Genomic DNA, 15,271 nt, shown 5'->3' on the forward strand with positions numbered 1-15,271 from the left:
TTTGCTATTTTTAAAATCATTTAATTTACTTTCTATTTTCCTTTTTGTAGGCACCCAAGAGGACCCGAATACGCAATCATTAGATTGCCATTTGTCTTGAATAATGGAATTTAATCCGTTATTGAATAGAAAATGATGTATATTCCAGTGCAGTGCTGCACCTGCAGGCCAGGATTGGAGCATAGCAGTAATAGGCCTGGAAGCCTTGTACAGGCTGAAGCCTATTTCTACTAAGGAACACCTTACCCGATCTCAGCAAGGGGAAGGTGTTCCAGGGAGCCTGTGCTCCCGTTTTTTCTAGCTCCGATGCCATGGTCAAATGTGAGTTAAATGTTTGTGATCAGCTTTATCGCTGATCGCAGACATTAGCCCTGGGTGTCTGTTGTGTGAAACAGCCAGTGGCTCCACTCTGGAGCATGCGTCATCTTTAAAGACGTGACAACTGCTGTTCATATACAGCGGATGTCAAGAAGGTGTAACGCTGCACTGAAATACCTTGTCAGGTATGCATGCGTATGTTATTCCTCTCCAACAGTACAGGGTGTGTATTTCAGTGCAGCTTTTCAGTGTTGTCAGCAGGGAAGCAGCAGTAGGACTTTTTATCTGTAGTGCTACTTATGTTTAACTGCAGATAACAGGCCAGAATCGAGGTGACAGATTCTCTTTGCATACATTGGAATTATGACTGCACTGTACATCTACCAGCTACAATAATTTCCACTATATTTATTGCTATTTTGTTTGTGAATCAATTTCTTTGCTATTCCTTTGTTTCCATTATTTCTGTATATTTGATGTATAATTTATATTCTATCTAAAGAGACCACAAACTAATATATCATATGTTCTAATAAAAAGGCTTTTATTTTATATATATATTTATTGTTATTATCTAAGTTAGCTCTAAATTATACTATGCATATAAAAAAAATACTCTGAAATACATCATTTTTTGCAAACAGAATCATTTTTGTTGATTATTACGCTTCAAATAAAAAGGAATTGTGACAATTCCTTATGAAAAGTAAAAAAAAAAGCAATCCTTCTGTTCTTTTCAGAAAAAAAACATTTTGGTTTTGTAATGACCGGCGTCACACACAGGGAGGAAAACAGGGAAAGCCCTGCCCAAGGGAGAGGGAAAGGTGGTGACCCCTAACTCACCTTGCGGCTGGCACCTGACTGCCCTGACGTCCCTAGACGGGTTCCTCACCCGTGCGGCGATCACGTGCCTAAACCCTGGCTTTCCCTGAAATGAGCCCTAGATAGTGAACGGGCCGGTGGGATCGCTAGTCCGCACCACTGCACTAAGAGGGAAACACCAGGGAGAGGACAGACAAATACAAACGAACACAAACACCCAGGTGGGCGACCACAGCAGTCCACAAAGGTCCAACAGGGATCCGGAGGGTAGCGTTCTGAAACAACCATCCGAGAACGCAGCAACACAGCTCCAGTGGGTCAGAATAGATGTCCAGGCAGGAAGCTCTATCTCTGGCAACCAGAGAAGTGTGAGAGAGGAATATAAGGAGGTTTGGGAGTGCTGGACAAGGAACAAATGAGGAGAAGGAGCTACGGATCCCTGAGTGAGCCAAAATGGTTTGCAAAGCAAACCCAGAAAGCTACCATAAGGAAAACAGCCCTATCTTAAATAGAGCGTGCAGCCAACCGCTGCGACTTCCTGACCCCGGGTATAACGGAGTCAGGCGTGGTTCTCGATACCCTCGTGACAGTACCCCCCTCTCTACGAGGGGCCTCCGGACACTCAGGACCAGGTCTCTCAGGATGAGAGGCATGAAAAACCCGAACTAACCTGTCGGCGTTTACCTCAGATGCAGGAACCCACATTCTTTCCTCGGGACCGTAACCTCTCCAATGCACCAGATATTGAAGAGAGCGGCGGACCCGACGAGAATTAACAATTTTGGATATCTGAAATTCTAGATTACCATCCACGACAACAGGAGGGGGTGGCAGCGGTGATGGTTCTAGAGGTGGAACATATTTTTTGAGTAACGACTTATGAAAAACATTATGAATTTTAAAAGTCTGAGGTAACTCCAGGCGAAAAGCCACGGGGTTGATGATGGCTACAATTTTGTAAGGGCCAATAAACCTAGGACCCAGTTTCCAAGAGGGAACCTTCAATTTAATATTCCTAGTAGACAACCACACATAGTCATTCACTCCTTGGTCCGGACCTGGCGACCGTCTCTTATCAGCCATGCATTTGTATTTACTTCCCATATTTTTCAAGTTAGCTTGCACCTTCTGCCATACCGATGAAAGAGATGACGAAAAACGTTCCTCTTCGGGAACCCCAGAAGACCCCCCCTCTTTGAAAGTACAGAATTGGGGATGAAAACCATATGCACCAAGAAATGGTGACTTGCCAGTGGATTCCTGACGACGATTATTTATGGCAAACTCAGCTAACGGTAAATATGATGACCACAACTCTTGGTTTTCAGACACAAAACATCTTAGATATGTCTCAAGGTTTTGGCTGGTACGCTCAGTCTGTCCATTCGACTGAGGATGGAAAGCTGAGGAAAAGGACAAGTGTACCCCCAAACGGGAACAAAAAGCTTTCCAAAATTTAGAAATAAACTAGGTACCCCGATCCGAAACAACATCGGAGGGGACCCTGTGAAGTTTCACGATTTCACTGACGAATACCTGAGCAAGAGTCTTAGCATTAGGTAGTGCGGGTAACGCAATGAAGTGTACCATTTTGCTAAACCTGTCCACTACTACCAAAATAACTGTTTTACCCGCAGAAAGGTAAGTCAGTGATAAAATCCATTGACAGATGTGTCCACGGTCTATTGGGAATGACGAGTGGTAATAGAGACCCTGCAGGACGTGTATGTGAAACTTTTGCGCGCGCACAGGTAGAACAAGAAGACACAAAATCTAATACATCCTGACGCAACCTTGGCCACCAAAAACAACGAGACAATAGCTCCAAGGTTGCTTTACTACCCGGGTGCCCAGCAAGTGCCGAATTATGATGTTCCTTTAATAATTCGAAACGTAGGTTCAACGGTACAAACAATTTCTCTGAGGGGCAAGAGACCGGGGCGTCCCCCTGGGCCTCTAGCACCTTCCCAAACAGAGTGTACCGCAGAGACAACCACTCCTCTTTGTAGAATGGGCACCGGATCACTCACAGTACCCCCTCCAGGGAAACAACGAGATAATGCATCAGCCTTGGTGTTCTTTGCCCCAGGACGATAGGTAATCACAAAGTTAAACCTGGTAAAAAATAGCGACCACCTAGCCTGTCTAGGGGTGAGACGCTTAGCTGATTCGAGGTACAGGAGATTTTTGTGGTCCGTAATCACAGTGACGGGGTGGACTGCCCCCTCTAAGAAGTGACGCCACTCCTCAAACGCAAGTTTAATAGCTAATAGTTCCCTATTGCCAATATCGTAGTTCTTTTCTGCTGCAGATAGTTTTTTAGAAAAGAAAGCACAAGGACGCCATTTGCCAGGAGACGGACCCTGAGACAGCACAGCCCCCACTCCCACCTCTGACGCATCGACTTCAACAATAAAAGGCTGAGAGACATCAGGTTGGACTAGTACAGGTGCTGAGGTAAACCTCTCTTTTAGAGAGGAAAAAGCAACTTTAGCGGCGTCAGACCATTTAGAAAAATCAGTCCCCTTCCTAGTCATATCAGTAAGCGGTTTTACAATAAGTGAATAATCTTTAATGAATTTCCTATAGAAATTCGCGAAGCCCAAGAACCGTTGTAGTGCTTTGAGGTTCTCAGGAAGATCCCAATCTAAAATTGCCTGGACCTTCCTAGGATCCATACGGAAACCTGACGCAGATAAAAAATAACCCAGGAATTGTATCTCCTGAACGGCGAAGACACATTTTTCAATCTTAGCATATAATTCATTCGTCCGTAGGACCTGAGTACTTGTCTGACATGCACCTCATGTGTCTTCAGATCAGACGTGTTCTGCTTCGCGTTATTGACTGTTGTATAACACTAGTCAGACAGCTTAACAATAATTCAGAAGTCAAGAAACGTGAGACATCAGATCTGTTTGTATTCTCTTTTCTGAATAACTTTGTAAAACTACAATATAAACATAAACAAAACATATGTATCAGTACATTACACATAATACAGTAGGCTCACTTCATCAGTGAGAGTACTCACAGACAATTCCACCATTAGTCCAGGAATAAATCAAGAGCTCCTCTGCATGCAGCCTGCAAGATCCAGGAGCAGTGATGAAATGGAGGAAATACAGTTCCAGGTTAAAGGTTACTTCCTCTGACTCAGAGAACAATACACTTCCTGTAAAGTTCTGGCGAAGTAGAAACTAACTTTGACCACTAGATGGCAGCAACGTCAAACATAATATTTCAGTACAATCTTTACAGCACATTATAATGCAAAATAGGCGGAACACTCCCTGTCTGGCATAATTATGTCACTACCTAAATAACTACTGCTATGCAGAAAAAACATATAAACAGGAAATGGAATCCTAGCTAATCTGAAACTAAAACTATGACGTCAGTTATAGGTCTAAGATACATTTTGGAAGTCCCATTCTTTGCAATCTTGACCTCCACCTTCCTAACTTTGCCATCCCTGCTTGGTAGAGCATTGACAATAAGTCCTACAGGCCACTCGTTCCTGCTCTCTTGGCTGTCCTTCAACAGAACAACATCACCCACTTTTACATTTGGGCGATCCTCAGTCCATTTCCTACGGCGTTGCAGATTTGACAGATACTCCCTCTTCCATCTTTTCCAAAAGGTGTCTGCCAAGCATTGTACTTGCTTCCATTGTTTAGCATGAACTTGTGTTGTACTTATGGTTCCGGATGGAGCAGACAAAGAGTTCACCTTTTGAGTCAACAACATTGCTGGGGTAAGGACCATAGGTGTATCAGGGTCTGAGGACACAGGAACTATAGGCCTGGCATTCATAATAGCTGTAACCTCTGCCATAAAGGTGCTTAAAGTCTCATGGGTCAAGTGAGCAGTTTTAGTTTGTAGCAACATAGCGTCCAAGATTCGCCTGGCAATACCTATAAGTCTCTCCCAGACACCACCCATGTGTGAAGAGTGTGGAGGATTAAAGACCCATGTACATCCTCTGTCTTGGAGAAAGTCTTGCAATTGTGATTCGCTGGCACAAATGTTAAGTTCCTTGCAGGCTCCTACAAAGTTTGTTCCTCTGTCAGAACGGAGCAGTTTTGCTGGGCCACGAATTGAGAAGAATCTCCTCAAAGCATTAATAAAGCTTGATGTTGACATGGTTTCAAGTAGCTCTATGTGTACAGCTCGGGTGGACAAACAAGTGAAAAGGACTGCCCATCGTTTACTGTCTGCGCTGCCTCCTCTAGTGCGGCGGGTTAAGACAGACCACGGACCAAATACATCTAAGCCCACATTGGTGAAAGGTGGTTGAGCAATTACTCTGTCCTCTGGTAGCTCTGCCATCTTTTGACTTTGTAATCTTCCTCGCAGCTTGCGGCAGATGACACATTTGTGTATAACAGCTGATACCAAGCGTTTGCCACCAAGAATCCAGAAACCTGCGGTTCTAATTGCACCCTCTGTGATGTGTCGCCCTTGGTGAACTACTTGTTCATGATAGTACCTAACAAGCAGTGTTGCAATGTGGTGATTATAAGGTATAATGACAGGCTGTTTCTCTTCCTCTGAAAGTTCTGCAAGAGACAAACGTCCACCTACTCTCAACAACCCATTTTTGTCTAAAAAGGGGCTAAGCTTCCTAAGACGGCTTTGTTTCGGGAATGTCTTTTGTTTTTTGATGCAGTCAATTTCCTTCTGGAAATGTTTGCTTTGAACAGAAGAGATTATAACAGACTTTGCCTGAGCAAGTTCTTCTAGATTGATTTGTTCATGGAAACTTTCCCACCTTCTGACCTGATTGCTGCTGGTTTCCCTCTGGAAGGTTTTAGCGACATGGATGAGTCTGGCTAGGGTCTTAACTAATATCTTCCAGCAAGAAAATCTATCAAAGCAATGTGAGTGAAGTGTGGCTTCAGAAGCTCTGGTACTGAAGCTTGTAATCTCAAATCTGATTTCAGGGTCAGCTTCAGGCCCTATGAGTGGAAAAGCATTAGCAGTGTCTATATCCTCACAGTGTGGTTGGTACAGAAAGGTTGGGCCTGAGAACCAAATAGAGTTCTGAAGGCATGCTGCTTGAGTAGGCCTAGTGGCATAATCTGCAGGGTTTTGATCTGTAGATACATAGGACCACTGATCTGGATGTGTAGACTGCCTGATTCTATTCACTCTGTTGGAGACATACAGATAGAACCTCCTAGTGGTGTTGCAAATGTACCCTAGGACAGTCTTGCTATCAGTGAAGAATTTCACAGCATCAAAATCAGTGTCTAGTTGATCTGTGATTAGCTCAGACATTTCGACTGCAAGTACAGCAGCACACAACTCTAAACGAGGAATAGTGTGGGCTGGTTTTGGGCTTAATTTGGACTTTCCCATGACAAATCCAACACGACACACATTTTCTGCATCAATTACTTTCAAGTAAGCTACTGCACCTATAGCTGTAGTGGATGCGTCTGAGAAGATACATAGTTCTTTCCTGCAAGCTGATGATAGAGATATGGGCACATAGCACCTGTCTATCTTTAGGTTCTCTAACGCTTGCAAGGATTCTGTCCATTGAACCCACTCACTTAGTCTCTCTTGTGGAAGCAATGCATCCCATTCATTTTTCCCAGATGACAGTTCACGAACTAAGGCCTTACCTCTTATTGTCACAGGTGATACAAACCCTAGGGGATCATAGAGGCTATTTACGGTGGATAGAATGCCTCTACGTGTAAAAGGCTTTTCCTCTGAAGAAACTCTGAAAACAAAACTATCATTTTCTAGATCCCAACTTAGGCCTAGGCTTTTCTGCAAGGGAAGGGCGTCTGTACCTAGGCAAAGATCTTTAAGGTCCTTAGCTCTGTCTGCTACAGGGAAGGCTTCCATTACTTTTTGGCTGTTGGAAGCGATTTTATGAAGACGCAGATTGGATTCTGCCAGCATTTGTTTTGCTTTGATAAGGATGGATATTGCATCTTCAGGTGTGCTAGCAGAAGCGAGTCCATCATCTACATAGAAATGTCTCAATACAAAGTGTTTGGCTTCTTGTCCATAGCACTCTGCATTTTTCTGGGCAGCCTTTTGCATGCAGTATATAGCGACGGCAGGAGAGGGGCTATTGCCAAATACATGCACTTTCATTCTGTACTCGACAATTTCTTTGTCTATGTCATTGTCTTTGTACCAGAGAAAACGTAGAAAGTCTCTGTGGTCTTCTCTGACAAGAAAGCAATAAAACATTTGTTGCACATCTGCTGTGAAAGCAACGGGCTCTTTCCTGAAGCGCATGAGGACACCTATCAAAGTATTGTTTAGGTCAGGGCCACTCAACAGTACGTCATTTAAAGACACTCCTTTATACTCTGCGCTGGAATCAAAAACTATTCTGATTTGGTTAGGTTTGTGAGGATGGTAAACACCAAACATTGGTAGATACCAGTGTTCCCTGTCTGTCTCAAGTGGTCCTGCAACTTCAGCGTGATTATTGTCTAGCATCCCCTTAATGAATTCAGTGAAATCTCTTTTCACTTCTGGCTTTCTCTGCAGTGTTTTGCTGAGTGAATGCAAACGCTTCATGGCTTGCTCCCTGTTACTAGGCAAAACACGTCTGGGTGTGCGAAAGGGGAGAGGAGCCACCCAACTGTGATTGTCATCTTGGTAAGCTTCTTTATCCATAATCTGCAAGAAGATCTGATCTTCTATAGAGAGGGCCTGTTTATCATCATCTTTAGTTTTCTGAAATACTGTTATCCCTAGATTGTCTGTCTCAACGTTGGAGTTGACTTCTTCTTTACCATATAGTGTAGAAAAGTCACAGTGTTGTGTTGACCTGCCAAAGCTTTCCTTGACAATGAAGTTGTTGTGACAGGGACTGAGAAGGGATGTGCGTCCATTTGTTAACACAGACGTCTTCAAAGTGCTCACGTTGTCAGGCTGGTGCACTGTCCCCAGGCAAACTTCTCCCACAATGACCCACCCCAGGTCCAGTCTCTGTGCATAAGGGGCATTATAAGGTCCATTGATTTGCTGGCGTACCTTGTGTACCTGAAGGATATCTCTTCCAAGAAGTAGAAGGATAGAAACATCTGGCTCAACAGCTGGGATTAGGTGAGCAATTGAGCGGAGGTGGGGGTGGTGATGAGCTACTTCTGGAGATGGAATCTCAGTTTTGTCGTCAGGTATCATGCCACACTCTATTAGTGTAGGAAGTGGGAACTGCACTTTCTTATTGAAGGATTCAATGGTAAAGTCAGTAGCTCTTCTCCCTGTGGTTTCAATTGTCCCTGCACATGTCCTTAGAGTGTATGGAACTGCACTTGCCTTAAGGTTAAAGATATCAAAGAAATCTGACTTTGCAAGGGATCTGTTACTCTGTTCATCTAGCACTGCATACATTTTCACCGCCCTTTCTCTCTTGCCAGTGGGATACACAGTCACTAGACAGATTTTAGAGCATGATCGTGCACTCTTGCCTTGTCCACATACTTCGGTGCAATTGGACATTACAGAGGAGAGTGAGGTCTCTTGTTGCTCCCTGCCCTGATCTTTCCTGGGTTCTACAGTCTCTAGTGGGGCAGGAGCAGGGCCGGGGTGCAAAGCTGCAATATGTCTCTCACTGCCACATTCTGTACATTCTACTGGTATTTTGCAGTCTTTGGCAATGTGATAAGTAGATCCGCAGCACTTGAAACAGATGCCGTTTTGTTTAAGGAAGGACATCCGCTCTGCGATGGGTTTGCTTCTAAAGCCTTTGCATTTCTTTAGTGGATGTGGTTTTTTGTGTATTGGACAATGTCTATCAGGGTTTTCTATGGTGTGTACCTTGTGGGTGCTTTGGTAGTCTGTGACTTCTGAAGGTACAGCTGTTTTGTGTGTGGATACATAGGTCCTACCGTGAGGTCTGTGAGGTCTCTCTGGTCTGTGTGATTGATTGCCGCTGGTGGTGAAGGCGAAACTGGGATCACTTCGGATTTTCGCTTGCTGTCGGACAAACCTAGAAAACACAGAGAAAGGGGGAAAAGAGACTCCATAATCTTCTTTGAATTTACCTCCCACAGACATCCACTTGTCTTGCAGATTTGAAGGTAGCTTCTCTACTATGGGATTAGTGCCTCTAGCTGTATCTAGATACGAAAGTCCTTGCAAGTAGCCATCCTCTTTGGCATATTCTATCTCTAGTAGGAGATCACTTAGTTCTTGTAGCCGCACGTTGTCTCTGTAGCCCACCTTGGGAAAGACTTCAAGTTTATTCAACAGTGCTCCTTCTATTACCTCTGGGGATCCATACGTTTCTTCTAGTCTTCTCCAGGTCATGTTGAGTCCTGCTGCAGGGTTAAACAGGTTTGCTCTTCTCATCCTCTTAGCGTGCTCTGCTGACTCGGTGCCAAGCCATTTTATCATTAAATTAATCATTTCTGCTGGTGATAAGTTCAGACCTTCAGTGGCATTCAGAAAGGAAGATTTCCATGCCCAATAGTTTTCAGGACAGTCATCAAATTGGAGAAAGCCTGAGCTAACCATTTGTTTGCGGATGAGATATTTGGTGACATCCGCTGCACATTGTTGTTCGCGCATGTAATCTGTAGGTTGAGGTGATGGGAACACTTGTTTTTTGTTCTTAGGGGTTTCTGGTGCTTCCTTCTTGGTTTGCTGGCAGTCGCTGACCTCATGAGGTTGATTGGGCCTGCTCAGGGGGTATGTTGATCTCGGCCTGAATTCCTTTGCTTCAGGTTTAAGAGACTGTTCCTTTGTATGCGCATCAGTAAGGTTCTGGAGGTACTCATTTGTACGATCTGCAGAGAATAGAGGTTTTTCTGGAACCTCTGAGTCTTTATATGATCTTTCACTTCCTAACCGACTTGTTCCCATGTAGGCAGCGGCCTCTGCTTCAGCAGCAGCAGCTGCAGTCTGTCGCTGCAGGATGAGCAATTTTGATTCTAAAACCGCTTCTTCTTGTGCTATGGCCGCTTCCATAGCTGCCTCTTTAGCTCTCTCTTGTGCTATGGCAGCTTTCTTTGCTCCTAACTCCTGCATCATCATGGCTTCTTTTTCTGCATACTGTAGCTGGACGCGGGCAGCTTCTGCCTTGGCACGAGCTCTAACTGCTGAGGAACTTGCTGAGGACATCTTGCTAGCCTGTGAAGTTCTGGACACATGAGACTTTGCATCGTCTTGCTGGGCACTGGGAATGTTCTCCCTGCCTTGCTGTGTCGGCGGTAACGTGGCATCAGCCTGGTACTTTGTTCCTGATCTTAGACTCATGCTGCAGTAATGGCGTCTCAGTTTATTCCAGACCGGCACGTGGGTTGTCTTTTTACTGTTCTGCTTCGCGTTATTGACTGTTGTATAACACTAGTCAGACAGCTTAACAATAATTCAGAAGTCAAGAAACGTGAGACATCAGATCTGTTTGTATTCTCTTTTCTGAATAACTTTGTAAAACTACAATATAAACATAAACAAAACATATGTATCAGTACATTACACATAATACAGTAGGCTCACTTCATCAGTGAGAGTACTCACAGACAATTCCACCATTAGTCCAGGAATAAATCAAGAGCTCCTCTGCATGCAGCCTGCAAGATCCAGGAGCAGTGATGAAATGGAGGAAATACAGTTCCAGGTTAAAGGTTACTTCCTCTGACTCAGAGAACAATACACTTCCTGTAAAGTTCTGGCGAAGTAGAAACTAACTTTGACCACTAGATGGCAGCAACGTCAAACATAATATTTCAGTACAATCTTTACAGCACATTATAATGCAAAATAGGCGGAACAAGACGAATAAATTAAAATATCATCTAGGTATATTACCACAAACCTGCCGATTAGATGACTAAAAATGTCATTAACGAAATGTTGAAAGACGGCAGGAGCATTGGTCAGACCGAAAGGCATAACTAGATTTTCATAATGCCCCTCAGGGGTGTTAAACGCTGTCTTCCACTCATCCCCCTCCTTAATACGAATCAGATTGTAGGCCCCCCTAAGATCAAGTTTGGAGAACCACCTAGCACCCGCAATCTGATTAAACAGGTCAGGAATAAGAGGAAGAGGGTATGGGTCTCGGATGGTTATCTGATTTAATTCGCGAAAATCTAAGCAAAGACGCGGGCTCCCATCTTTCTTTTTAACTAAGAAAAACCCTGCAGCCACGGGTGAAGAAGAGGGTCTGATGTGTCCTTTAGCCAAGCTCTCGGAGATATAATCTTTCATGGCTTGTCTCTCTGGACCCGAAAGATTATATGACCTGGTCTTGGGTAATTTTGCGCCAGGAATAAGGTTAACCGGGCAATCATAAGGACGATGAGGTGGTAACTTCTGACAACCTTTTTCAGAAAAAACATCCTCAAAATCCGAAATAAATGTAGGTAGGGTAGTTATGGAGGCGACTAAGCAATTGCTATTTAAGCAATTTTCTCTGCACTGCTCACTCCACTCCAATATCTCCCTGGCCTGCCAATCCACCACTGGATTGTGCGCTACCAACCAGGGAAGGCCCAGCACCACCGGAGTGGGAAGCCCCTCCAGAACATAACCTGAAAGCATCTCGTTATGGTGGTCCCCTACCCGAAGGTGTAAATTATGAACGATGTGGGTGAGGTTTCTCTGAGACAGGGGAGCAGAATCAATAGCGAATATGGGAATGGGTCTCTGTAACGTACAGAGAGACAAACCCAAAGAGCGGGCAAAATTGGCATCTATCAAATTTACCCCTGCTCCACTGTCTAGAAAGAAAGAAATAGTCTCCGTCTTATCACCAAAAATAATGACCGCTGGCAACACAAATTGCGATGTACGTATGGAGGAGACGTATACCCCCCGGCTGACATCCTCCACACAGCCTGGGGTTAGTAGTTTTTCCGACGGTCTTTTGTTTCTGAGGAAAGAAGGACAGACATTAATGAAATGACCCCTCTCCCCACAAAAAAAACAAACCCCACGCCTACGGCGGGCTTCAGGAGGACGGACCTGACGAGTAGTTCCTCCTAGCTGCATAGGCTCGTCTAAGTCCGTACAGACTAACTGCTGCTTGGGAGGGGTTACCAATTTCTCCGGTTCTTTCAACCTGTCCCTAAGGCGTCTCTCTATACGGATAGAAAGGGACATAACCGCATCAAGGGAAACGGGGGTCTCATATAATGCAAGCGCATCCTTAACCCTTTCGGATAACCCAGAGCAGAACTGACTCCTGAGAGCCGGGTCGTTCCATTGGGTATCCGTAGCCCACCTACGGAATTCAGAGCAATAATCCTCTACCGGCCGCTCTCCTTGTAAGAGTCTCCGTAATCTTGATTCAGCCAGTGCTACTCGCTCAGGGTCGTCATATATGAGACCCAAGGCCCCGAAAAACTCATCCACTGACCGAAGAGCCTGGGAATCAGTAGGTAAAGAGAACGCCCAGGACTGCGGGTCACCCTGCAGCAGGGAAATAACAACCCCCACCCGCTGATCTTCATTACCAGAGGAGTAAGGGCGCAGTTTAAAGTATAACTTACAGGCCTCACGGAACGTCAAAAACTTGTCCCTTCCCCCAGAAAATCTGTCAGGGAGAGGGACCTTGGGTTCCGCAACAACCTGGTTACCAGTAGCAACCGCTGGGCTTGCGGTCAGTTGTAATTGCTGCTGTTGCTGGAGGACCGACGCCTTCAATCCTACCACCTCCAAAGACAGGTCACAAAATTGCTTGGACAGAGCAGCAATTTGATCCATACTGGATTCTAAGTAGGTAAAAAAAAAAAACACTGATCAGCTGTTTTGAGAAGGCACTGGTGTTACTGTGAGTGCTGCAGCCTTCTCGGCCGTACATTGTATAGTGGCTGTGCTTGGTAATGCAGCTCAAACCCATTCACTTCTACGGGACTGCTTCTAGGCCACATGACCAATGAACATGTTGTCACTGCCCTAGGAAAAGCTGTGAGAAGGCTGAGGAGCTCACAGGAGTGCCGGTGTCTTCTCAAACAGCTGATCGTCGGGGGTCCCTGGCTTCCTTACTGACATAAGTATAAGGATAGAATGGTTAGTCCTATCTCATGATGCAGTAACTGAAGTCTGAGATAAAAAAAACATGGGACTGGTTCTTCAAGGACATATGTACAAATGAGCTAATTATTCAAAAATTCAATTCGGCTGCTTCTCAGAATCTTACAAAAAAATTTGCTTTGTGACGAATTCCTTTGTCACAAAGCGCATTTCTCTGTAAGTAGTGGGTGCAATGACAAGAAGCTGCAATTGCGCAGCTCCCCGTCATTGTACCCCTCAGATACTGCATTGATAGCTGATCGCGGCATCTGACAGTAATAACAGTGTTAAATTAGAAAAATACATGAATTAAATCATACCTCATGCATTTGCTCGCGACAGGCTGGCCACTGGCTTCTTGATTAAAGATCCGGCACAAAATCTTGCACAGCCCCTGATGACATCATCACGTCGGCCGGCATGGTGACGTCTTAGTCACTATGCACCGGATTTCATGTGAGATCTTAAATCAAGATGGCAGCGGGTGGCCCGGCACGAGTAAATGGATGGTAAGTATGATTTTTTTTAAAGTTTTTTTACACCATTTCAGGGAAAATCGATTTGCTAACACAAAGCACGAGGAAATTTGATTTCGCAGTGAATCGAATTTTCCCTGAAATTCGGATCGATTCGCTGAACACTACTGTATGTGTAGGTGTACACTCAGAATTTATAGGTACTGGTAAAAATTGGTAAAAAACTGAATCAGGAAGAGAGAATCTTTTATGCAGGGTCTCAAAATCGACAAAAAGTATTACAATATGGATATATATATATATATATATATATATTATATCCATATTATAATTCTCTATTAATTAACTAAATACATAATTATTAAAATGGTCTCAAGTTTTCACACAACTTTGCATAATAGTTGGCCACCTCTCTAATATTCCATGGGCTAAGCAACAGATTGGGAATATGGTATTTCAGTACCTCCAGAGGGACATCCAGGTATATACCAGGGACATCCTGGTATATAAAGGAAAATGGTATATATTTATGTAGAACAGAGGTTGCTAGGTAGTACAGTAGAGACTCTCATGTAGTAAATGTTTCCTATATGTGCAACCATTTTTGAGGGTCATAGGGTTGCCAGCACGCCTTATTCTGATATCAGCTGAGCTGGCTATGTAATATCTTTGCAAATCTGCCCCCCCCCCCCCCCCCCTCTTTTTTTTTATAGAAGGCTGCAGGGAACATTTGAGAATTCTTGGGGAGAAGAGCCCCATATAAACTTCATATTTTCCAACTTGAGCTGAGCAACAATGTGATTAGGCAACAAAACCTATACAGTATTTTTGGGAGAATTAAAATCTTGCAGGACAAACACACCAAAAAATACTGATACTAATAATAATTATCATATTTCAAGTCCAAGATCAAGGTTTGGTAATTGAGAGATGTGTTTAAACTTAACCTAGGTTAAAAGCTGGTCACACAAGTTATATATATATATATATATATATATATATATATATGGTACCCAATATGTAAATTATAGTAAATTGAGTAATGGGAAACCTTAAAACATACTTTTATTAGTAAAGTTTAAAATAATAGGCCCAAAAAGTTTTTTGTGTATAACATGAACCTCACTAGGAGGAGAGGAGATCGCAGACCCAGGACACAACAACTTGGCAAGCTAAGTAAACTCTGATATACTCACAGGATTGTCTTTTACTTGCTACAGCCGATATTTTAGGCTAAAACAGGCACATACTGTTTGTTTTCTTGTGTTTGTAGTCACTGTACAGTCCTGAGGGCCATCTAGGGACAGTCAGAGAGGGGTTATTTTGTAACAGTTAGGACACAGGGACATTTCTAGGGGAAGAGACCGAGCATCTGTCTCCCTCTTATATTCTATCCCTTTTATTCCTAACTTACCCTCTGAGTGAGCCAGTGAACACACCTCCTGGCTGCCTATATAACTCCCTACCAGTTCACTTTGGTTGGCAGTTTAGTATTACCTCCTAGTGAGGTTCATGTTATACACAAAATTTGGGCCTATTATTTTAAACTTTACTAATAAAAGTATGTTTTAAGGTTTCCCATCACTCAATTTACTATAATCTGGTAATTGAGAGAAACCAAATGTTGCACGGATGGAGATATTAACCTCCTCCCG

Source organism: Bufo gargarizans, chromosome 5, assembly GCF_014858855.1.
Source record: "Bufo gargarizans isolate SCDJY-AF-19 chromosome 5, ASM1485885v1, whole genome shotgun sequence".
In the NCBI taxonomy this organism is placed as follows: Eukaryota; Metazoa; Chordata; class Amphibia; order Anura; family Bufonidae; genus Bufo; species Bufo gargarizans.